Here is a 26,291-nt window from a genome sequence, read left to right as displayed (position 1 = left end):
CACGGCCAACTAGTCCGGTTGTAATGTTTATAACATGTAATAAATAGGTTGGAAATCGAGCAACATGGCATATTTTAATATTACGCTTTAATAAAGAAAAAGTGTCCCAATTAATTCCGTGGCCATATTATTTACTAATTTTACTAAGTTAAAGCAAAAATACACCTTATTCTTAAAATTTATCTTTTTGAAGAATGCAATTTTCAGTGATGTTTGCAAAATAAATTCTTGCAACATTCAGTCAAATGGATTTATGTTTAATGCAATATAGTAAGTAACTGAAGTCAAATGAGGGGTTTCATGATGATTTTTAAGGGAAAATAACCGACGGGACACCAGAATGCCATCTACGATAAATCATCCACAGTAATTGCCTGCCGTGAGTGGAATCTCCTTCCTGAAAGTATCAGGGGGTTAAGCACTATTCACACTTTCAAGGAAGCATTTTGGAGACATTTTACGCACTAGTAAGGATCATCTGTAAACCTGATGTTGCTACTGACAACAGTTCTCTTGTCATGGATGTCCTGGTAGAAGATTAGTCTAAAATTCTTACCAGATATGTTTTTTCAAATGTTATTAAATTTTATATACTACCTCTCTGTTTACATGTAGGATATTAGTTTTAAGAATTTATCCTTTTTTACATCTAATTTTATTATATCTAATTTATTACATCTAAATCTAATCTCAACACTCATCATTTTTGTATTATTAGTTTAATTTGTATTAAATCTAATTACTGTTAAGTAATACAATGTGATATATGTACATTCCAGTGCCTGGTTAGATGGAAGAGAAGGCCTGAAGGTCTTAATCTTGCCAGGTAAAATAAAACATTACTAACAGTAAAAAATAATAAACAAGATCTTAATTGACACGCTAGTCCGTAAAGATTTGCCATCCCTGACCTAGAGCGTCACATGCATGTTCAAACGTATCTAAGTCCGGGGAACGAGCTGGCCACTTAAGACGCGTGATGTCCTCGTGTTGTAGGTACTCATACGCCGGGCCAGTAAAACATATCCAAAATCGCCTTCTAGAAGTTGAACATATTTGAATAGCAATGACGTGACTGACTGGTGGACGGTAAACCTGGAAGGAAACAAACATGCATCACTACAAGGGGACGAGTTATCAGGTATTTACAAGTGCTGAATTTGGCGTACATAATTCAAACAGAGAATCCACTGTTCTAGTCTTGAGCAGTCACGTCCACTAAAATCTTGAATACCATGTACGTACTGTTCAGTGCACACGTAATGCAAAAGGTTTTCATGTCTGTAATCGCTTGAACTTTCCAAGTTATCGGTTATAGATAATGCGTTCATTCACTCTGTGTAATAGGGAGATCATTTTTCTCCTACTGCCAGTCCCATTGTGTAGGAGTAGGGTGTTTGTCTCTTGGCCAGGCCTCAGGATAAATTAGCTACCAGTCCACGGATTTTATTTTTGGACAGAACGCTGGAACGCGGTTTACACAGCCTCGTCAGACCAACCCAGAGATTGTCTAACCCGGTCACGAAGAGCAAGAAATTCGGTTGAGGATGTCGTCAAGCTGATCACGTCACACTCCAATATCTGCAGGCCAGTTGGAAACAGTCGTCTTGGTAAGCTAAGGTTTTCAAAGGGCTGTGTGTACCACGAGTTTTTATGCTACGTACTGGGGCTAATATTTGTGACGACTATCTGTTACATCCCTGGACAGAAATACTCATCCCACTGTATTAATATAAAGCGTTGTAGCAAGCAGAGATTATTATTGAGAAATACGTTTGATGAAATTAACAATTACGAATTATATTAATAACTTCCTTGAAGGTAATATTGCCGGGCTGAGTGGCTCAGACGGTTAAGGCGCTGGCCTTCTGACCCCAACTTGGCAGGTTCGATCCTGGCTCAGTCCGGTGGTATTTGAAGGTGCTCAAATACGTCAGCCTCGTGTCGGTAGATTTACTGGCACGTAAAAGAACTCCTGCGGGACTAAATTCCGGCACCTCAGCGTCTCCGAAAACCGTAAAAGAGTAGTTAGTGGGACGTAAAACAAATAACATTATTATTATTTATTAAGGTAATATTGTGTAAGAAATGATAGTGAGTTAACTTCTTTGTTCTCTCAGTTAAGTCATGGAGTAGAAAAATGAGCGGTATTTATAAGAGCATTTGTGTAAGAGAATGGATGCCATCTTCACGATATGCGAATACTCATTGCAGGAAACTCGGAAACAAAGGTGCGCAGATCACTTCAACTCGAGTGCCAGCTAGCAGAACCTAATGATAGCAGGAAAAGGCGCAACCATAGACTGCAATTGCAAGAAATGAGGTCACAAGCTTCCACAAAGTGCTATCAAAGAATATGCTTATATATTTGCACTGAAAACATAAGTAGGGGATGTTCGCACTAGAGGTGGCTTGCTTCGGGCCTAAATGGATGATAGTTGCTTGGATGATTCATCCAAACAAACGATCTCCCGAGAATGAATGAAAGTGGCCCCACCGAGCGCTTGGCTTGGCTTGGCTCCCTGGGTAGTCGCTAAGCGTCTATCCTAGCGAACGAACTGGGCTTCTATCCAGGTAGTAACGTGAACTTGTTTTTGTACTTAACATACATTTTACATAACTTTTGTTCATTTTTGACTTGAAAATGTATGAGTTATTAGTGTCAATGGTGTTTAAAAGAGAAGCCTTGTAAAACTCATCACATGAGCTACACAAAAATGCCATTGTCCTCAAAAAGCTTTGGAAGAGGTAGAGCAAGAAGCTGGCAAAGATGGTAAGTACAAATGAACAGTGTATTTATTTATTTATTTATTTATTTATTTATTTATTTATTTATTTATTTATTTCTGATACCTAAAGTTGTGATATCGATGCATGTTTCTATCAACACTTGTTTTATTGAAATTAAATGCGGCCGTTATAGCGTTGGATTATATTTTCAGGTAAAGGATAATCTCTCTTCCACGGTACAGCTCCATTTCCGTTTATTTCGTGTACACAACAAGAAGAACGCAGGTAAAATAGTTCGTACTTCAGATAAAATTCTCAATAAAAAAATCATTTTCTTGCTAACTTCGACGGAGACATTTTAAGTCGTCCTCGTTTTGAGAGCAACTAACGCAGCTCTCGGCAGTGCGGCCACCACTTGCCCTACCTAAACGCCTATCTACGCCCCTATCTCATGTAAGCCACCTCCGGTGAGGACGTAGCCTTATGTACTGTATACCCTGACATCGTATATCCGAGGAGTCAGGCGCTTTTAAAGGAAAGTATCTTTACAAGCAAAGCAAATAGCCGTCACTCAGAGCTTGAGAAAGTCCTTATTCAACCCAAATACATAATATAAGATAAATATGCATAAGCCTGAGTGAGGATTCATTTTTAGCGCTCAAAATAATTATAATCCCGTGTTGAAATACAGACAATATTGCTTATTTCAATGAAAGGAGCTAAGAAAAAATGTGGTGAAAATGCTGACTATTCCTTTGCAAGAATATTTTTTTTAAATCATCTCGGGTTTAATTAAGTATAAATAGAAGCTACTCCATTTCAAAAACGAAATGGAAATTATAGATACACTAAAACACTTTTCAAAAAGTTAATGGTTTCTTATAATGTTAATAAACAAACTGCTCAGACACATCAATTTTCTACGAGTTACAAAATATTAGCACCTATCATCAACCTATAGTTGGTGAGCTACAAAACTAAAATTGTGTTAAGATATCAGCTGTGTTCGCATTTCAGTACTAGGATTACAACATTCATAAATTCACAATATTCATACTCTAATCAAAGACTGTAGCGAAGTAACTTAACGACAAAAATTTCTGCCATTTAAATCAATTTTTCTGGGGATTTCGAGGATATTTTGGAAGGAACCGCCGATTCCCAGTCAAATCGTAGAGGTTGAGTCTGCACTCTCAACTTTCCGCAAGAGTAACTCTGGCGACATCACATTGTGCTTACGACCACCGACTGGTTTGTGAAAAACTATCAGAATTTGAAGACTTGATTGGTACTCCACGTGGGTAAAGAACATTTTCCCTCCAAGTGCAACTTGCTTCTTGGTAATACTGTAGTTTAGATGATGTGCTGTTCATGTAGTTAACTTTCTCGTTTCCGTATTCTAAATTACTGCGGTGTTTGAAGAGAGTCCTGACGCCCGTTTGATAGCACACGTGTCGCTATGGCAACTGGTATAGCGGATGGCACCCTGATGTAGCTTTTGAAGTAACTGACTCGAAGACAGAAAAATTTAAAAACCCACATCAATACAGAGAACTGAGAGGAGATTAATTTTGCTAGATGTTTACTATCCGTGCCGATAAGAACAGTTGTTGAGTTTCTCTTGTTTCAAAAATAAGACTTCCAGGGTCGATCAACGATTTTGAGGCAGAAACTCTACTTCTTACCCACCATTTAACAAGTTGTTGATAATACTCCGTGGGAGAGTTTTGGATATCGTGGTCAATATCCCCGTATACATACAGCGTGCTAACTAAAACGGCGCTGTGTAGTGTCTAATTTACTGTGGCTAGGATTGGGAAAGAAGCGGTTAAGTAATGTACTTCACAAAGAAAAACTTCTTTCTTTTGACTGGGAGGGATTTTTACGCAGTTCCCTTCTCAGCAGTATTCTGAAGCCGAGTGCACACTAACAGTTCATCGAAGTCGCCTTAAATTCATGGCAAAGCCTAGAATCGAACAAGAGCCAACAGAGCAGGAAGCTGCTGTGCTAATCCTTTAGCCCGCGGCGGTGGCATTTTATCGGAGATAAATAGGAACGTAACCGAAAATATCGAAAATGCTGCTGTCACGAACTCTGGTTGGTAGTTCAGCTCTTTGGCTGAATCGTCAAGTGTAGTGGTGTTCGATTCCAACCCGGACCCGGGATTTTAGCAGAGTCAGGTTAATTCCACTGGCTCGGTGACTGGTGTTTGTGTTCGTCTTAACAACCAACCGTATTTACTTATAACACCTCACACAACCGACCACCAGTGAAACACGCAATAGTGAATACATCCATTCAGATAAGGGTGGCATCAGGAAAGACATCTGGCCGTAAAACTGAGCTTAATCCACGCGAAGTGACGATCCCAAGTAAACTAATTGGGAAAAAAGACAGGAAAAAGAATAGTAACTCTGGGTGATGGTTACCCTATGTAAATGTTACCAGTTCTTTGTTTTGTTTACATGCCGGCACGATTGTAGATTTCCCCGTCCCTCAGCAATCGAGCTACGAAGGCTGGGATTTAGTCAAAGGCCTTATGATCACGTGGGAAATTTCGAGACTGATTCACGCTTGTTGTTGGTATTGTTTCTTGGAAGGGGTTTAGAACAGCGTGTCCAACACATTTGTGTATTTTGTGCATATGAACTCAGTCTGACAGAGTGTGGTGACTACCAGAAGAGTATCCGTAATTAAAGCTGCCGAACTGAGTGGTTCAGACGGTAGAATAATAATAATAATAATAATAATAATAATAATAATAATAATAATAATAATAATAATAATAATAATAATTTCATTTAAAGCCCTTCACTATTTTAAAACAGTTATGCTTTCTTGTGAAGAAACCGAGTCAAGATCTTCGTGAAACATCCATCCTGAACATCTCCAGAATACCTACACTTCGTCAGAGCCGTTGGTCCTTCCTCAGTTGCATCTCGACTCGCTAGCGACAATCTTTGTCTGCGTCGACTGCGAAGGCCGCAGCCGGTTGACGCTCACTTCGTGCGTGTCAGGTTGCGGCTCGTATCCCGGAACAGACAGCTGTGTTAAGTACGTAGGATAAGGCTCCACACCTTCGCAGGCGCTTCCCTCTGAAGTCCCTACCAAATATTCGCCCTTATTTACATCCCTTGAGTCACAAGAGAGAAAAATATTCTTGCAATCCTTCATATCTCAGAAAGTTAACTTTATATTTACTTCACTTTATTATGAACGTTTCTATTTTCTTCTTTGCCTGTGAGGACTGCAAAAGGGCGCAGTCGGTTGAACGCTCTCCTCCTGTGTTTTAGGTTGTGGGCTCATTTCCGGAAATGGTCAATTGTGTTTAAATACGAAAATTCAGTCTCAATTTTACTGTCACCGGGCGAGTTGGCCGAGCGCGTAGAGGCGCGCGGCTGTGAGCGTGCATCCGGGAGATAGTAGGTTCGAATCCCACTATCGGCAGCCCTAAAAATGGTTTTCCGTGGTTTCCCATTTTCACACCAGGCAAATGCTGGGGCTGTACCTTAATTAACGCCACGGCCGATTCCTTCCAACTCCTAGGCCTTTCCCATCCCATCGTCGCCATAAGACCTATCTGTGTCGGTGCGACGTAAAGCCCCTAGCAAAAAAAATTTCACTGTCATGTTAATGAGCTACGTCTCGAGGCAAAATTCTGAGTCTCCGGCTTCTTTTAAAACGGTTCGCAGTTGAAAGACCGTTATACGTTCTTGTTGTTGTTGTTGTTGTTTACTCATACCGGTGGTTTTACGAAGTTCTTAGCTCCGTTTCTTCATAAGTAACCATCATTATTTTAAAGATACCGAAATGTTTCTATTAAAGTAATGAATAATACAATGTTCCACACGAAAGAACTCAAAAGAATTGCATATCCTTTTTGCTATTCTGGGAGGTAAAAACATAAAACAACATCGTATAATATTTGAAGTGGCTTAACATCTAGCAATTCTAGCTTTCGGCCCTATCACAGTAGTACACTAGTGTCCAAAAGTTAAGCATAAATTACGAGTAAGCAGGGCAACAGGAAATAGACCGCAAATCGCACGACATATGCACCTACCAAGCTTACGTGTTCGCTCTGTATAGGAAAGTAGGGTTCGGTGTAACCGCAAGGTAAACGCAGCCAGTGCCTGCGCCCCATATTCCCTCAGTCGTGTTTGCCCTGTTATAGTGTGCGGAGTGTAGCCTCGTGGTGAACGTGAAAACATAATGGCACAACGACGCCATTTGGACCCCGTTTTGCAGGGTAGAATACTCGGCCACCTGGAAGCAGGTCAGACACAGACCGAAGTCGCCATATCCTTGAATGTGCCACAAAGTGTCATTTCCAGGCTATGGAGATGATTTCGAGACAGAGGAGATGTTAGTCGTAGGCCAGTACCAGGTCGACGAAGGGAAACCACCCCACAGCAGGACCGATATCTGGCCTTAACTGCCCGACGAAATCGGAGTGCACCTACAAGACAATTGGCGGCGGAGCTTGCAGCCGTCTCAGGGGTTGCCGTTTCCCGGCAAACTGTGTACCGGAGGTGCAGAACAGCAGGGCTGTTTGCCCGACGTCCAGCGGTGTGCGTCTCGCTCACTCCAGCACAGAGACGGGCCCGTTTACTGTGGAGCTGTCAACATCGAAACTGGACCATAAATGAATGGAGGCATGTCCTCTTCACAGATGAATCCCACTTCAGTTTGCAGAACGATTCCCGTCGCACATTAATCTGGAGAGAACCAGGTAGCCGATGGAACCACAGGAACATCGTTGAACGGGACCAGTATAGTGGTGGTGGCGTCATGGTGTGGGGAGGCATCATGTTGAATGACCATACGGACCTGCACATCTTCATGGGTGGTCCGAGGAAAACTGTTAACGCTCGGAGATTCAGGGATGAGGTACTGAGACCACATGTTCGACTCTTCAGAGGTGCGGTTGGTCCAGACTTCCCCTTAATGGACGATAATGCCCGACCGCACCGCGTTGCTCTGGTGGATGAATTTCTGGCTGGGGAAGACGTTCATCGCATGGAGTGGCCAGCGAGGTCTGTGGATCTGAATCCTATAGAACAAGCCTAGGATGCACTGGGGAGGCGAATTTCATCCCGTTAGCCTCCACCAAGGACCCTCCAAGACCTTCGCATTGCTCTTTCGGAGGAATGGGATCGACTGCCACAAGAGCTCTTGGACCATCTGATAGAGAGCATGCCACGTCGCTGCGAAGCATGTGTGGCCGTTAGGGGAAATCATACACCCTATTAACAGCATATTTTGTTGTGGAAGACACTGCCAAGTTTTGCTAGCTGTTGTCACAGGTGAACCTTAGCTATCAGAACCTTTCTGACACTCTTTTTTGGACAAGTTGTGTGACATATGGTGTGTGATTCAGCTTCCGTTTGTTCAGAAAACCGTCTGACATTCCTATCAGGCGGTATGGCCTCGTTTAGTGATTCTGCTTAACTTTTGGACACTAGTGTAGTAGTAGTCCTAGTAGCTGTTTTTGATACAGTGTCATGTGTTCTCAGGAAACGTTAATAAAGTGAAGTACGATTATATTAGAAAACGTAAAGTCAATAACATTATTATTTCCATAAGAAAAATAGAAGGCTACTGAAAAGTGCTCAGACTACAGTCACTCCCAATGTTCCAAATGTTAGTGTGATTTCTACAGTATTAATTTCCTGTGGTACTGTTTTAAATTACATTTTCTGAATGACAGTACAATTATTTTTATCCTCTTGAGTTTGAGCCCGTATTCGATCCTGTACTAGTACAGGAGGAAAGGGATTTTGGCGGGTAACACGTGAGAGAAGCTCCATGCTGCTGCTGCTAATAATAATAATAATAATAATAATAATGGTTTTACGTCCCACCAACAACTTTCACGGCTTCCGGAGAGGCCAATACCATTCTAGTATTTAACTGGAAATAAAACTGAAAGATCAAGTTTTAAAGATGGTCAACTGCAGGAAACTAACACCTTTGTTACCAGGTCCACGGAGACCAGTTACCGTGGCGCACACCTTAAATGCACTGGGCTATTATGGCAAATTCACGAGTATGAAGGCAGGTTCTCCCTCACGGAAGTTCCCGATATGAAATGAAACATCATTTTGCGAAATTTCTCTCACATCTAATCCAGATATCCTTAAAAACCGAACGATTTTCACACCAGACGCAGAGTGGGTATTAGATAACGTGAAATACATGAAGTTTTCTTGCATCTTCAAAAATCAACATAAATAATGTTACTCTTGTATCACAATTAGAGGTTCCAGTTGCAGGTGGATGGGGAGTAGCACATCAGTAGCATGTTTTATTAGAACAGAATGTTCGATGTGTGACAGTTCATTCATTTTAATAGAAATACAAGGTTGATTTTACTTGTAGCCTATATTCTGTTCCCTGTAGTTGTGAGCTGGGGATTTCGTGACTGATGTTATGAGAAAGGAAACTAAATTCGGCCACGCAACTGAACATCCTTCGTTAGGTCGTAAATTGTAAGTGTCTGTCCTTTAACTTAAAATGCTCCCTGGTGGACATAAAACGGAAATTCATTTGCATGGGTCGGGTAAGCGGAGAGCAACTCCCTTGTATTGGAGACCCACGTCACGAGGCAAACGGAGCTGCTTTCTCTATCATGATAAATATTAATGTATATTCTTGTGTTTATTATAGGAATAACACCAGGAAACTAGTAGCGTATTCATTTCGCGCATTTTACCGGTGAGATTTACACTTTAGATTCAATCACGCAGCAGCCGAATTGATTATGAGTAGACAAAGAAGAAAGAAGAATCAGGATACGGCTAAACAAGACCACAACTGCGAGCACCCGTATACGGCAATCCACACCATTGGTGTATAAGAAACAAAATATTTGTATACAATCGAGTAAAAAATAACTAACAATGAAGTACAGTTACATGAAACATAATTACAATATCATTTCTTTTACAGCTTTCTTTACGTCACACCGACACAGACAGGTCTTATGGCAACGATGGGATAGGGAAGGGCTAGGAGTGAGAAGGAAGCGGCCGTGGTCTAAGACACTTGCCAATTTACCAACACCACCTCGCAAAGCCCATTGGAATTCGCCCGCGGAGCGATATGATTGGTTAACTTCAGAAGCTGATAAAATAACAATTATTTATTAGTATCACAAATCCGCTACCACACATTCATCCGGTTCACGTTGTTTCCAACCACCCTGTACTTGGCGATGGAGTTCTAGTATCTTTGGGGTACAGTCAAATTACGAATGCTCTAGTTTCGCCATTCAGAAAATTCGCGGAGACACCAGACGAAAGGGGCACGCACCCGCAGGCTGGTAGCTCCCAGTCTGATCCACTGACCCATCCTTTCCAAGAACTACCGAAAGGGGATTCAAGAGAGCTGGCAGTCTTATTACCACATAACAATATGATATGAATAACGACATGTTTATTTAAGCACGTCACTATATACCTTACTTAGTCGACATTATTTTGATCCTTTCCACATATTAGTTTTCAACGATAAGAATGAAATTAAAAACTTCAGTTCGATGCAAAATGACAGAATCTCTTCCCATTCATCAAATGTTACCGTAAGTTGGCAGTGAAGACACTCTTAGGCCAATCAATTTCAAATACCATTGAATAAACATCTTGCAGCAAGTGAGACGTGTATTGATTCACTAAATTCCCTGCAGAGACGCGCAATTCAGTATCTAATGCATGATGCAGATATCTTTGAACACTTCTTCCTTCCTTAGTAATATAACTTATGACATTGATATACAGTCATTAACAGGCCATTATCAGGGTAGCGTGTCGTCTCCAGTGCAGGTCTTTATCGGATCCTTATTGGACATTAAACAATGGCAGGTGGGAAAGTAAAGGTTAAGACAGTTATTATTATTATTATTATTATTATTATTATTATTATTATTATTATTATTATTATTATTATTATTATTTCCCCTTCATTGTTGTAGAGTTTCGCTGTCTCCAGAGTGCCAGAATTTTGGCTAAAATGAGATCCTTTAACTTGGCAGTATCAGGGAGCGAGATTATCTGAGGAGCTTAGCTCCTGGCTTACCACCCGGAAGGTAGAGGTTCGAATCCCGGTCGACACTGCGTTGAAATTTTAATCTCAAAACTTACATGGCGTCAGGAAAGGCATCTGGCCTTAAACACCCGGCCCAAACCAAAATGGGCTTAGGTAGCTCCAGTGAGCCCAGAAATATCTGGTATAAGCTGAAAAAAGTATACATAGGGATATCAATCTTCCGGCCGCTATTTACCTCCATAGCAGGCATGAGATATTACGCCAAGCACATGACTGGACATGTGGTAATCTATTTCTTCATAGATTTTTAGCATCCCTGTTTAGAACCAGAGAACGAAGGTTTAATTAGCGTATATCTGAGTAGTGTATCATGAAGTCAACTGAGTAAAAGTGATTATGTAGAGATCGTTATTTAGTCAATTCCGTAACTACCGTACATGCTACATTTTATAAGGCAATCCATTCAATTCAGTTACTCTGAACTAGTTTTTGCAAAGGAAAAGAAACATGCCTGAAGTAGATAATGTGACTACACGCAGGGGAATCTTAGATTGACACAAACCATTGCACCTCTCTCGACTTAATTACTTTATTAGCAGCCGTCGCTGACAAGCTTCGAGAAGTTTTATAACTATGTTCGTCCTTTCTATCACATAATACTTAAGTTGGAAACATCCTGTGTCTCCAAGATTTACAACTGGAACTATTAATATGGAACAGTTACTCCCCCGAGTGGAGCACTATTTCATGTCCCCAAAGTTTCGCGGGCTCTTGGAACAGAAGGATGGATATAAAGTCGGTTCCTTGATTAGGGCATAAACTGCGAACTCCTCGCTTCTTCCCAACTTTAGCTCAGTGCGGTTCAATCCAGAGGAACTGGAGTAGGCAGGCAGGCAGGCAGGCAGGCAGGCAGGCAATCTTTTATCAGAATTTTAATTACAGGAAACGACAATTACTGCTCAAGTCGGATGTATAAAGCGCACCGTGACTATCTATTGCATGGTTAATTCTGCTTTAATCCAGGAAAAGACAGGGATACTGTACCTTTCTCCGCTTTCTATCAGTCATCCCAGAGATGCAATTTAGGAATGGAGATACCTGTATTTTCTGGAGCAAAACTGAAATATTGCCAATATATCAACCATCTACTACTGAAAGCTTAGTTTTGATGACTGAATCCTAGAGTGCACGGCATGCGCTTCCCCAAAGTAGCTACACTGGAGAGACCTACCAAACAGGAAACTGTCAGTTTCGATTTGGTTCACCGTGCTGAGAGAAAATAAGCCTTCGACTCGTAAATACGTTCAAAATGAATCCATGTTACAATATCTAAAAACAAATGTCACTGAAGACAAATGTGACAGAAATAAAAAGGCAAGTGTTAACATATTCCAAATAACTTATTTGTGACAGATAAATATTTCCACATAAGAAAAACAATTCAAATATCGGCGCAAAATTTTAAGAGTCTATATGTACCAGTTGAGGACACTAGAAAGAATACAATGTCCACTTACATAATATATTTTATGAATCGTTAGTCACAACGGTACAGAGATATGTTCTTTTCTGATGCAGGGGTAAAAAGACAGAGCACAGCCGTGTGAGCCACGTACAGAAACAATATTAAATAAATACCGCTTGCTAAGCTAATAATTCTGTTATCTTAACGTAGTCTGAAAGTCACGCAAACCTGGACTTGTGATTGGGAAAGTAGTGGAGAGAAAGATACAGGCTTGTTTCCCTTACTGTTGGAAACATTAGTAGCTGTGACAACGCTGTATAATGAACCATAAATATTCACTATGTTTCAAGGTGACATTACTTGATCATAATCCTGCACTATGCTGACATTCTGCCACTTAATACATGCACATCCATGTTGATGAAACTGAAGATTAAAAACTCAGCAGCGTTCTAGACTTGGGTAAGTTAGGGATAGTTTTATTTAAAAGGTGAAATTTCCTGCTATGGAAACTTTGAGTGGTAATGTCCCACCCTACCTATGCTGTATTGTCATTTAGTTTCCATCTAACTATCAAGTATGTTGCATACTGGGATTCACAGTGATAATGAATAGGCCTATCAATTGAAAACGAAAGCGTTCAAAATACATTAACCAATTCACATTAATTTAGGTTCTGTGGCAACTCCACTCATTTTCCAATCAACTTCTGCTCTATCGAGGAAAAACTTACAGAACTATTCCAAGCTAATCGTAGTGAGTTAATGGGAAGCTAACAGAACTTGAGAACGATCCGTACGATGCTCCTCTAATATACTACACTATTCTGGAAGATTTTAATTTCCTAGTTCTTGCTATGTTGCTGAGTGTAGCTTTGGATAGGAAACGCTTAATGGTGGTATAATTACAATCGATAACTAAAACTCATATTTAAATATAAATTGTGTCTGTCAGGAAAATCTTTACATCTCTCATGGCTCAGTAATTTTTCCGATTCTCTTTTCACAGGACTGGTCTGGGAAACAGGAGGATCATGGCAAATGGCTATAAACAGTAGAAGTGTTCAAACCGTACAAGAAGATTGCAGATCTTAAAAACGGAAAGATTCACTGCAAAGCGTTCGATGACGTGAGATCTGAAAAGGTCAGATAATTCTAAATGTTTAATGTTTCTTGTAATTTTAACGTGAAACTGGAATGCCGACACATGAAGGCTCTCGGCCTAGGACTAGTATGTGAAAGGCGGCGTTACTGACATTAAAGAAGGCGGAGTCCTAGCATTTGCCTTGTGTAGACACGGTTCAGCTATAAATGTGTTACAATATATTTTCTTTATCAGGTAGTTTATAAGTGTATTTATTCAAAATTAGTTTCGGAAGAATGAAGAACCGAAATTAGCTGAGTCTAAAGTGAAAAGATATGACTTCAGATAGCGCAAGATAATAAAGTATCATAATTAAAGTTTTAGTAAACTTCAAAGATCACAATTTATTCAAGAACTCTAGGCAACACCGGAAAATGTGCCTTCAAGACAAACCTTATGTCTTTCCAATCCGTCTTGTTGTACTACAATGCCGAAGTAACATCAAATTATATAAAGTACACTAACATTTCAGACACAAGACAAAAACTTCACTCCTGCTACTGCTCTACATTTTCTTCTTAAAAGTTATCTAAGTTTCAACTTGATGGACGGCGAATATCTGCAACACCCGCTGAGGTCTATTCTAGGCCAGGAATAACTTTGATATCAAAAACTAAGGTTCCTAGAAGGAAACCATCGATCGCAAATGTTGAACATAATGTTTAACCATCGACTGCAAATGTTAAACATTAACCATCGATTGCAAATGTTAAACATAATGTTTAACATTTGCAATCGATGGCTTCCTTCTAGGAACTTTACTTTTTGATAAAGGCCAAATGCAGGCATTTATACAAGTGGAGGCACATGCTTCACCTAGTACACCGTCACTGCATTGTCCTACATACGAGGCTTGCAGTGTGGTGTCCCAACGGCGTATTAGCACCAGCGTCTAGGAATGGTGCAGCATTCCAACTGATGAGCCCGCTGATTCATTGGGGGTGAAACGCTGGTGATTTTATGATTGAAAAAGCCTGAAGACTTAAGAGATTGAATGTTTAACTTTGATATAGTTTCAATGAAACTTTCTGCAAGCAAAGGTTAGGGAAGGAATGGATTTTTATTTAATAATGGCTTAAGGCCCGACGATAATTCGGACAGTCCCTGAATTTTACGTGACTGCCCACACCGTGGTCATAGCCAAAAGGTACTATAATTCAATCAGCTACGTTTTAAACATACACAGCAGCAGCAATGACGCATCTCTGTCGATCAAAAGGAAGGTGTCCGGCTCCATGGCTAAATTGTTAGCGGGCTGGCCTTTGGTCACAGGGGTCCCGGGTTCGATTCCCGGCAAGGTCGGGAGTTTTAACCTTAATTGGTTAATTTCGCTGGCACGGGGGCTGGGTGTATGTGCCGTCTTCATCATCATTTCATCCTCATCACGACGCGCAGGTCGCCTACTGGCGTCAAATCAAAAGACCTGCATCTAGCGAGCCGAACTTGTCCTCGGACACTCCCGGCACTAAAAGCCATACGCCATTTCATTTCAAAAGGAAGGTAAGCAACATTTGCATAAGAGAGTATTATATATAAATTCGGACATACAGAAGAAAGGAAGGTGGGGGAACTTGGAGCGAGAGAAGTTTGTGAAATTAAATTTCCTGCTTTTTTTAAAGCATTTGAACACTTAAAAATACACGGTGGAAGGTAACTGATGCACCAAATTAACAAATACATAATAGATCCTGCGGAGAGTATCATAATGTCACAAGTTTCAGGTCTCTTAGCTTGCACCGTTCTCAAGAAAAGTCGTGTTTTGGGAACTGCAAGAACCTAAAACGCAGCGGCTAGCGATAGCTACTGATTAGGCTGCCGGGATACGCGTGCAAGTTTTTAAACCGGTTGCGGCGTGCTGTTGTATCATCAAGGTCGAGCGTCCGCTATTAACAAAAACAATAACAACATGCATATCCTCTTTTCAGAGGAACGACTCGCACTAGTGCACTGACTGAGTTTTGTGACAGTACAGGGCGTAACTTCAAGCTTTAACTCTAACAAACGTAATGAATATTCGGTAATTATTTAACAATATACATTAAGCGTAACTTGTCCTATTCCAATGATGATGAACCCTGTCCCGCGTTTGTATCCTGAGGGTGAAAATGGAAAACCATGGAACATTATATTCAAGACGGCGGACAGTGGATTCAAACCAGTCACAATCCGATTGTAGCAGACTCACCGGAATAACGTGCCGCTAACAACTGCGCCATGTTGCTCACGTTGGCCAGCCAATTATTATTTACTAGCAATTACCCGCGGCTTCGCTCGCGTGGATTTCGTAATTTGATCAGAGTAATCGTTCCTCGGCATTGTACTAAGAGATTATCTGAAAATTCCTAAAGTATAAAAACTCACCCAAAAAATGAGTTTCGTTTACCCCAGAAATTCTTTGTAAACCATGTTTGTAGTATTACCTTTTGGGGCTAAGATGACCATGCGACATAGAACTGTACATGCGAGAAACAGTCTTCTCTCAAGTCAAAAATAAATACATGTTTCTATATTTTTAAAGGAGATTCCAAATATATATTCCCACATCTGTAACATATTCAGTTTGAGATATACATAAGTATCCCCATAAAAAGAATTCAACCCCTTGATCAGTCCTCCTACCCCCATCTAAGTGTATTTTCCGAAAAAAAATACATGTTTCCTTATTTTAAAAGGAGATTCCAAATATAAATGTTCACGTCTGTAACATTTTCAGTTTTTGAGATATGAGTATCCTCATAAAAAACAATTCAACTACTTTTCACTACTTTTCACTCCCTGTTAAGAGCCCTCTCCAAAAACCAAAAAGTACAGGTTCCCGTATTTTTAAAAGACTTTACAAATACCAAGTTTCTTGTCTCTAGCATGTTCATTTTTTGACATATTAATGTAAAATGGAATGGTGTATGGCTTTTAGTGCCGGGAGATTCCAGGACGGGTTCGGCTCCTCAGGTGCAGGACTTTAGATTTGGCGGCCGTAGGCGATCTGCGCGTCGTGATGAGGATGAAATGATGATGAAAACAACACATACAAATACACCCAGCCCCCGTGCCACGGAAATTAACCAATGATGGTTAAAATTCCCGCACCTGCCGGGAATCGAACCCGGGACCCCTGTGACCAAGGCCAGCACGCTAACCATTTAGCCATGGAGCCGGACAACATTTTTAATTTTTTGAGATATAAGTATCCTCACACAAAGAATTCAACTAATCTTTCAATTCATTCACCCGCTTAAGTGGATTTTCCATAGACAAAAGAACACGTGTTTCTTTACTTTGAAAGAAGATTCCAAATATAAATCTTCATGTCTCTAACATCTTCAGTTTTTTAGATATAAGTATCCTCATAAACTAATCAACTCCTTTTTCTCCCCAGCCCGTTAAGTTCCCCCCTCCAAAAATGCATGTTACTTTATTTTTTAAGCTGATTCCAAATACTATTTTTCACGTCTGTAACATCTTTAGTTTTTGAGATATAAGTATCCTCATACAAAGTATTCTACAGTAATTTTTCAATTAATTCACCTCCCTTAAGTGGATTTTCCAAACACAAACTATTACGTGTTTCTTCACTTTGAAAGAAGATTCCAAATGCAAATTTTCTTGTCTGTAACATCTACAGTTTTTGAGATATAAGTATCCTCATGAAAATAATTCAACTCCTTTACCACTCCACCCCCGTCCGTTAAGAAACTGAACCAACGAATAAATGCGTGTTTCTTTATTTTTAAAGGAGATTCCAAATACACTGTACAGTTCAGTTTTGAGATATAAGTTTCTCCAGAAATATATTCAATTTTTTTACTTCTTTCACACTCCTCACTCAAGTTAATTTTCCAAAAACAAACAGTACTCGTTTCTTTAAAAGATCTTCCAAATACCAATTATCACTTCTGTAACATCTTCATTTTTTGAGATATATGTATCCTCGTAAAAGGAATGCATCTCCGTTTTCACCCCCCCCCCCCTGTCAAGTTGATTCCCCCACCAAATACGTGTTTCTTTATTTTTAAAGGAGTTTCCAAATACCAGTTTTCACGTTCGTAACATCTTTAGATTTTTTGGTATATATGTACATTCTCACACAAATAGTTCAACTAGTTTTTCAATTCTTTCAACCCGCCCCCCCTCCCCCGCCACTCGTTAAGGGTCTTTTCCGAAAACCAAAGAATACATTTTTCCTTATTTTTAAAGGAGATTCCAAATACCAATCTTCACGTCTGTAACATGTTCAGTTTTTGAGATATACTGTAGATACACTCATTTTAAAAATTCACCCTCTTTTTCAGTTCCCCTTAAGTCGATTTTCCGAAAAAAAAATGTGTTTCTTTACTTTTACAGGAAATTCCAAATACTACTTTTCAAATCTGTAAAATATTACGTCTGAGATAATTTGCAGATAAAGCCTTTTTAAAAATTCACCCCGTTTGTCCTGTTCACCCGCTATTCATCGGATTATTCTAAAACACAAAAATACGTGTTTCTTCATTTTCAAACGAGATTCCAAATTTCAATTTTCATATCTGTAATATCTTCAGTTTTTGGGATATAAGTATCCTCATGAATGGTGTTTAACCCGTTTCCCCCCATGTTTCACCCCCCTTAATGAAATTTTCCGAAAACAGAAAAATACGTGTTCTTTTTTTTAAAAGGAGATTCCAAACACCAGTTTTTACATCTGTAAACTTTTAAGTTTTTGAGATATTGACATAATCATTTTAAATATTCACCCCCCATTTCACCCCTTAGCGACGGAAGATCCAAAAATCCTCCCTTAATGAGCACCTACATGTTAAAGAAATGAAATTTTGGGGATACATTCATATTATGTCCAGTAGTGTTTTGGTTCGGTTTCAGTCAGTCAGTCAGTCAGTCAGTCAGTCAGTCAGTCAGTCAAAGTTATTTTATATATATATATAGATTACCATAATGAGAACATAACTGTCCGGCTGCATAGCTGAATGGCTAGCGTCCTTCCGTCCTTCAGGCCCCAGATTCGATTCCCGTCCCGGCCATGAATTACTGCCTTAACAAGTGCATCCCTATGGCTTTGGACTGAGTGTTTCTGTCGTCTTCTAGACTTGTACGCAGCAAACTACAAGACAACACACCACCACAACCAAATTACTACGCAGTATTTCACCTCTAATGTTTAGCGTCAAGAATGGCATCCGGATGTAAAACTCTGCCGAATCTCCTACAACCCCTGACCCTACAGAAAAACTGTATAAAATGACGTCTAAAAACAATCGCAGCTCGCTTCTCACCAAAGCAGTCCGGTTTTATTTCTGGCCAATGCATGTGGGATTTACGAAAGGAAATGCCACGTCCTATGGGTAGGATTCCACATAAGAATGGAGTTCCCGCGGCTTATGATCCCAAAACTAAAGGTCGTGTTAAACTAAGCGTTGTTTACTTTCTTAATATAAAAATGAGAACAATGGCAACGCGTTTGTGTACATTTTAGAGAGTAACATACTCGACCAGATTGGTCGTGGGAAATCGTGGAACAACGTTTTACTATCTTCAGCTATTATTTGGAAGGCACTTCACAGTTATTTGCAATTACATGATCTATTATGTTTTCTTTCTCAGATTTTTTATTGTTGTTACTTTTAGGTCCCACTATGTACGTTTGGCGGCGTTCTACCGTCTGAACAATCAGCCCAGTTTTTGCACATTTAAATAGTGTAAAATTCCCAGAATCTTTGACCGGACGGAAGTGAAACTTGAGGGTTATTCGAAAAGCTTTTTGAAGAAGAGCTTTTTGGAAAAATAATAGGAACACATTCATGATGCACAACTATAAAAATTCCGACAAAACATTATCAAAAGTTTATGCGATTATGGGAAATTTGCCATGTCTACCATATTTGATGCTTATTTTATTTTAGAGTTTGGGGACAATATCGGCCTAATCCCTGTGTAGACAGTTTGTGTTAATCCGTGATACACAAACTTCTGTGTGGCCGCTTTGTGCGAAACTATCAATGTTCGCCACCCCTAGCAGAGACAATTAAGATTTGTGATGGCGACCACACCAAGTGAGACTCCAGGCTAGGGAAGTGAAGAGGTTTGTTTGAGACGTGCAGTCAGACCATGCCAATTAATAACCGAAGAGAAACGAGCAAGGTGGAGATGAGGAGGAAGTGGGGTAAACTCCAACTCTCGAGACTTTCATTTGAATTTTGAAGTAGGAGGCACCCACGTGATATTTGCACGGTCATTTCTCGGCAAAGTTATAAAACTACCCACTATAATACCATGCACCAGATCGCAAAACAATATATCCCACCGCATGCTTGTTTATTACACATCAGTAGGTAGACATTCACAGATGAAAGTGGTTTCCCAAGTTAAAATAACACTGCTGTTTTCATTTCAAAACTTTATTCAGGGGCTAGCGACTTCACTGCCATCATCCTCGTGTTCTTACTTTTCGTGAAAACCTCATCTAAGAACATTACTAGCCGGACAGCGTAGCTAAGGTGCTAAACCATTTAACTGAATTTGTATCCGGATGCTGGTTCGAATCCAGCCTAAGGCAGGGAAATGTATGTTGTAATCCATACATCGACGCTAGTACCTAGAGAAAATTATATATATATATACATGACTCCTAACATGAATAAAACTGGACAGTCGTGTCACAATTAACCGGGTGAGTGAACGTCAACTATACTGTCAAATATTAAATAATAATAATAATAATAATAATAATAATAATAATAATAATAATAATAATAATAATAATAATAATAATAATAATAATAATAATAATAATAATAATACAATAATAAAGTCCATCTCCGTGGTGTAGTGGTTAGTGTGATTAGCTGCTACTCGCGGAGGCTCGGGTTCGATTCCCGGCCCTGCCACGAAATTTGAGTGGTACGAGGACCCGAACCGGGTCCACTCAGCCTCGGAAGGTCAAATGAGTAGAAAGGGGGGGGGGGGGTGTCAATTCCCACCTCAGCCGTCCTCGAAGTAGTTTTCCGTCGTTTCCCCACTTCTCCACGCAAATGCCGGGATGGTACCTAACTTAAGGCCACGGCCGTTTCCTTGCTTGTCCATCCCTTCCAATCTTCACATTCACTCACAAGGCCCCTGTTCAGCATAACAGGTGAGGCCACCTGGGCCAGGTACTGTTCCTCCTCCCCAGTTGTATCCCCGACTCAAAGTCTCATGTTCCAGGACACTGCCCTTAAGGCGGTAGAGGTGGGATCCCTCGCCGAGTCCTAGTGAAAACTAACCCTGAAAGTTAAACGAATAATAATAATAATAATAATAATAATAATAATAATAATAATAATAATAATAATAATCTTCACTAAGGTGTCTGAAGAAGTGTAAGGAAAAGTACACCTTCAGACTTGTCGACCAGCTGTGCAGGTGCGACGTAAAAGGATTTGTTGAACAACAGCTAAGACACTTCATCATCGCTCATTATTATTATTATTATTATTATTATTATTATTATTATTATTATTATTATTATTATTCATTCCCTTCAGTTACCGTCGATTTCAAGAGACACCGGGATGCCCGAATTTCGGTCTGAGAAAGGGGTTCTTTTGCGTGTTTCCTGACACGAGTCTTTCGTAATTCAATATTCTAAATGCCACGCGACAATGATGGAATTCGATCACGCAAACCATGAACACGTGAAGCGAGCGCCTATTATATCGATCTACCAGGTTGTTGGTTAACTGGCCAATGGTGTAATATTTAAGTTTAAGATTGGTATGCTCTTTACCCCAAGCACTGGAGTTAAGTGCAATTTAGACAGCGTCTCGACTTGCCTTCATCCCGAGTGAAGAGAACTAACGGATGTATCGCTCAGAAGACATCCGGAAGGTAGAAGACAGTTTTAAACTCTTGTTACCGATGAGAATCGAACCTGAATATTTCCTGTTGGAAAGTAAAGAGCTTATTCTTCAAGACAGCGAAGCTCTTGATTGTTCCGTGTGAGGACGGAAGTCCAGGGAAGATGCACGACGCCACAAATGGCTGGCCCTCGAGACTGTGAAATCCTTGACGTAGGTCTCTTATTTCTAACATGGTACATCTTTCTCTGCACGCAAAGCCATGGAAGTGCGTTACCTTACTTCTGGCTTCTATAAGAATTGGGTTATTTGAAACCGTTCCAAAACGGTAAGGGAAGGGCAGTGGGGCAAAACAAAATATATAAAGGAAATGATCTGATCGCATATACAATTTCGTATGCAGGCTAGAGAAATAAAATTTAAAAATGAATTTGCTTCCATCGATACTGCACACTCCAATGTACAGAAAATTTGGAGAGAATTCAATCTTGTTTGTCAGTTTGCTCTTATTTTGTTATTTTCAACGAAACCCTGCAGAGTAGAACAGAGGCTCCTTTCTAACATCGAGCAGATGAGAACGGCACAATGTACTACTGGAATAATCTGGTTGATTACTTTCCTCGCTACCACGGCCCATTTCAGTTTATGATACAATATACAGCTTCTGGGTGTCTCCACCACTTTTCTGCCCCCATTACCCTTTCCCTCTCTGGCCTGCCTCTAGAACTCCTCAATTTATCGCACAGCAGAGAGTTTCTGAATGTCTCACTTTCTTCTGGAGTAAACCATACAAGAACTCAAGGAACGTTTTGCAAGGTACAGAATTAATACAGAATATTTCGAAAACGTTCCACAGGTTTATGTACCTTGATATTTGCCGATAGCCTGACGCTACTTCAAAAATAGGTCAATAAAAAATCGAAAACTAGCGTACTCTTTTCTTTTATGTCAATATTAAGGTCAGGAATTTTATGGCCGGGCTGAGTGGCTCAGACGGTTGAGGCGCTGGCCTTCTGACCCCAACTTGGCAGCTTCGATCCTGGCTTAATCCGGTCGTATTTGAAGGTGCTCAAATACGTCAGCCTCGTGTCGGTAGACTTACTGGCACGTAAATAAAGTAAATTCCGGCACCTCACGTCTCCGAAAACCGTAAAAGTAGTTAGTGGGACGTAAAGCAAATAACATTAAGAATTTCATGCAATAACAGGTTAGAATGCGAATAATATCCTCGTGCCCGCTCTACGGCATTGTACGGAGGGTTGCATAAATAATACGTAATATAAGCTATAACATAGCCAACCCGACAAGTTCGGCCTTCTACACTTGACAGTTCCACAGGGATGACATCACAGTTTTGGCGTTTCCATATGGAAGAATGATTCCTTTCTTCATGATGGTTTGGTAGCACGTTGTTGTTACTTCAACGTTATTAAAAGCTGCTCGTTCAAGTTATGTTATAAAAAACATCAGTAAAAATTAGTTTTCTGCAGTAGTATGCGTTTACTTAGTAGCTGAGCAGCTTAATGTTAGCCAGTATTGCTGAGTTATGTGCTCGAGAACCCGCTGAACTATTATGAACTCTGTTACGTGCGTTAAATTTTAATATTTAATTATGATTATTATCGTAATGTGTTAGTATAGTGTAGGCTCCTGCGATGTAAATGGATGTATGCTAGACACCGATCTAATTTTGAATCCAGTAAAATATGCCTGTCTGCATTAAGACACTTTTCTGAAAATCATCATTTGTTTAGACACTGCAATAAAGACCAGACGATTTCGTTTCAACCGTGTCCAGGGGAATACCAAAACTAACTGATGATGCTGTCCCAACAATATTTCCTGGGTAGCCCCCCTGCCAAACCAAAATCACCGGAAGAAAAGTGAGAGGCTATATAATTCTACAGTGTCTCCTGGCTCACTTAAGTTTTTGAAAATTTGTTATAGATATCTTGACAGTTGGAATGTCTCTGGTTTGATGTTTACAAAACAAACCCTCGTCGACATCAATTTTGCTTCAAAATTAAATTATATTTGTTAACTTGCCCAACAAGTCGTCGTAATGTGATATTTTGTCTCCTTCATACCATGATATTAGTGTTTAAGTGTGCTTAAAATTTTGCAAGATACCGTCTAAAAATATAGCTGGATTTAGTAGATAGTCTACTATGTAACAACATGCTCAGCACTTGGGTGTTAAATCATTCTAATGTTTCCAGTAAGTCTTCTACATCACTGGATACAATTAACAAATTACATAATGCGTATATGCTTAACTCTAGATGAGTATTAATGAGTTACAGAATCTAAAATGTGATGACATATTGTCACTCGTTTAAAAACGCGAGTTTTTGAAAGAACCACTTGAGCTCAACGTTTCAAAAGAAAGAAAGAAAGAAAGACAGAAAGAAAGAAAGAAAAGATGATTATGCTTGTTGTTTAAAGGGGCCTAACGTCTAAGATCACCGGCCCCAAGAAAGAAGGGAAAAGAAAGTATTCAATAGTTATATTTCTTTGGGTATATTCAATATTTATTTTTCATTTCGTGGTGAAACAAGAGTAGAATATTGGCATCATTTTGAGAGAGAACAATTCGCCTAGTAACAAACATCGTACAGTCAAGGTAAGTAGCCTTCATTCGATCATTTTAAAATTTGTGATATACCTTGGGGCCGGCCCCGTGGTGTAGGGGTAGGGTGCCTGCCTCTTACTCGGAGGCACCGGGTTCTATTCCCGGCCAGGTCATAGATTTTACGTGGAGCTGAGGGCTGGTTCGAGGTCCACTCAGCCTATGTGATTAGAATTCAGGAGCTACCTGACGGTGAGATACCGGCTCCGGTCTAGAAAGCCAAGAATAACGTCCGAGAGGATTTGTCGTGCTGACCCCACAACACCTAGTAATCTGCAGGCCTTCAGGTTGAGCAGTGGTCGCTTGGTAGGCCAAGGCCCTTCAAGGGCTGTGGTGCCATGTGGTTCGGTTCAATATACCTTGGGTGCATTTATTTGTGTATTTGCAATGAAGCCATTATCCTTTAATAGTCAAACACGGCGCATCATAAATTATGTCATTTGCGCGCGCCGCAGTTTGAACGCCATTCTTTCACCACTTCTGACGAATCTAACCCACATTCGAATAACACACAAAATATTTATAAGATTAACCCATCATTATATGCAAAGCATGATAAACCGCCGTTCGACAAGGGGGCACTTAATATATTCGTTTGCGTTCTAACCTACTACCGCATGAAATTCTTTAGGAGATACCCTATTACTGCTTATGCATTACAGTTTTTTACAGCTTTCTTACGTCGCAGCGACAGAGATTTGTCTTACGGCGACGATAGGATAGGAAAGGGCTAGGAGTGGGAAGAAAGGGGCCGTGGCCTTAATTAAGATAAAGCCCCAGCATTTGTCTGGTGTGAAGACGGGAAACCACGAAAAACCATCTTCAAAGCTGTCGACAGTGTGGTTCGAACCCACTATCTCCCGAATGCAAGCTCACTGCTGCGCACCCATAACCGCACGGCCAACTCGATCGGTTATAGCCTATATGCATTACACAGTATTTAGTTCGTGTAAGTGAAACTTGAACCAGTTTCCTTCTAGAAGCTCCGATTACTACGCTACAGAATAATCATAATCATAATAATAATAATAATAATAATAATAATAATAATTTTACCTCTTACTAACTACTTTTACAGTTTTGCGGAGACGGAACTTTGTCCCGCAGGAGTTCTTTAACGCGTCCGGTTCCTTCGTTGAAGGGTCTAGAAGTCTACCGACACACGTTCTCTGGCACTTAAAGCCCTCTTTTAAAATGCCAACCGACTGCGCAGGAATTCGCCCCGCAACTCTATGTACGAACGACGAACGCCTTACAAACTATGATATTCAGCTGGCTTATTAGACAAGTGGCTGAATATTAACGTATACATTCTCCTTTAATGTTGAGAAAGGTCAGTATCATTTATTGAAAGGAATGTTGGTGCCGAAATATACATTTTCTGGGAGGAAACTACAATCATTACATTACTGCTATCTTCAGGTAACACTTAAGACGCTCATTTTGTTTCCAGAACTTTGTCGGAAATACGTCAAGCAATACTGGTAGATTTTCAGTTATGAAAGGCGATGTTATCACCATTTCCGTACCTCCAACAATATTAGCTATCAAAAACATTGTTATTCGGAAGTGATGCCATCTGGACTACATTTGGGAGTTTAATTTCCGATGCCACCAAATAATGAAACCAGGAGCTAATTTTGTGCGATGGCCATCAAATTTATTCCGGTGAGACGAAAGTAGTGCCTTCCCGACCGGAATTGAACCCAAGATCTTCGTAACATACGGACGGCTACCTCTCTGGCACAATGATGCAGTCTTGAGAATGATCATCAAGCTACGTTGAGTTGTTTACGAGTAGCGTACAAAAGAAACAAATAAAACTTGAAAGTACTTCTTTTTAATGTTGGCTTATTCATGTATGTGTTGCAATATAATTGTGTAAGCGATGAGTCTGGCGGACTATTGAAGAATGTGGTTGAGGTGGCACTTGGCGCCTACTTACTCAACTGGTTGATGAAATTGATAAAATTTCATACAGCATAAAAGTAATAATTCCACTTCAACATTTAGTACATGGATATATGCATTCACATTAAGATAATTAAAATCTCCAAACAGAATACAAATTACACTCATTCCACCATATGTGGAACGCGTCTGAAAAGAACATCGGAAGAGTCGAATTAAGATGTAAAATGCGTTGTCAAGTTATGCAACTCCCAGGAATAGAGTTCCTCGCTAGCATTCTTTACAAACATAACGCTGGAGATTGTTATTAGAGACGCTTGTATTACTAAATGAGAAAATATATTTTACAGGTTTTGATATATACAAATAATATGAAATAACAGGAAGAACGCAAAGCGATGTGAAAGAAGTCTTTATTTACCTGAAAAATTAAGGAAAGAAATGGTTTACGTAAGTTAAAGACAAATTAAAATATGCATTCATAACCACACTATACTAGACAAAATGATATAGGCCTGCACTCGTAGAAACTGGTAGGAGG

The sequence above is a fragment of the Anabrus simplex genome, chromosome 2, assembly GCF_040414725.1.
Source record: "Anabrus simplex isolate iqAnaSimp1 chromosome 2, ASM4041472v1, whole genome shotgun sequence".
Lineage (NCBI taxonomy): Eukaryota > Metazoa > Arthropoda > Insecta > Orthoptera > Tettigoniidae > Anabrus > Anabrus simplex.
This window is presented reverse-complemented; position numbering follows the sequence as displayed.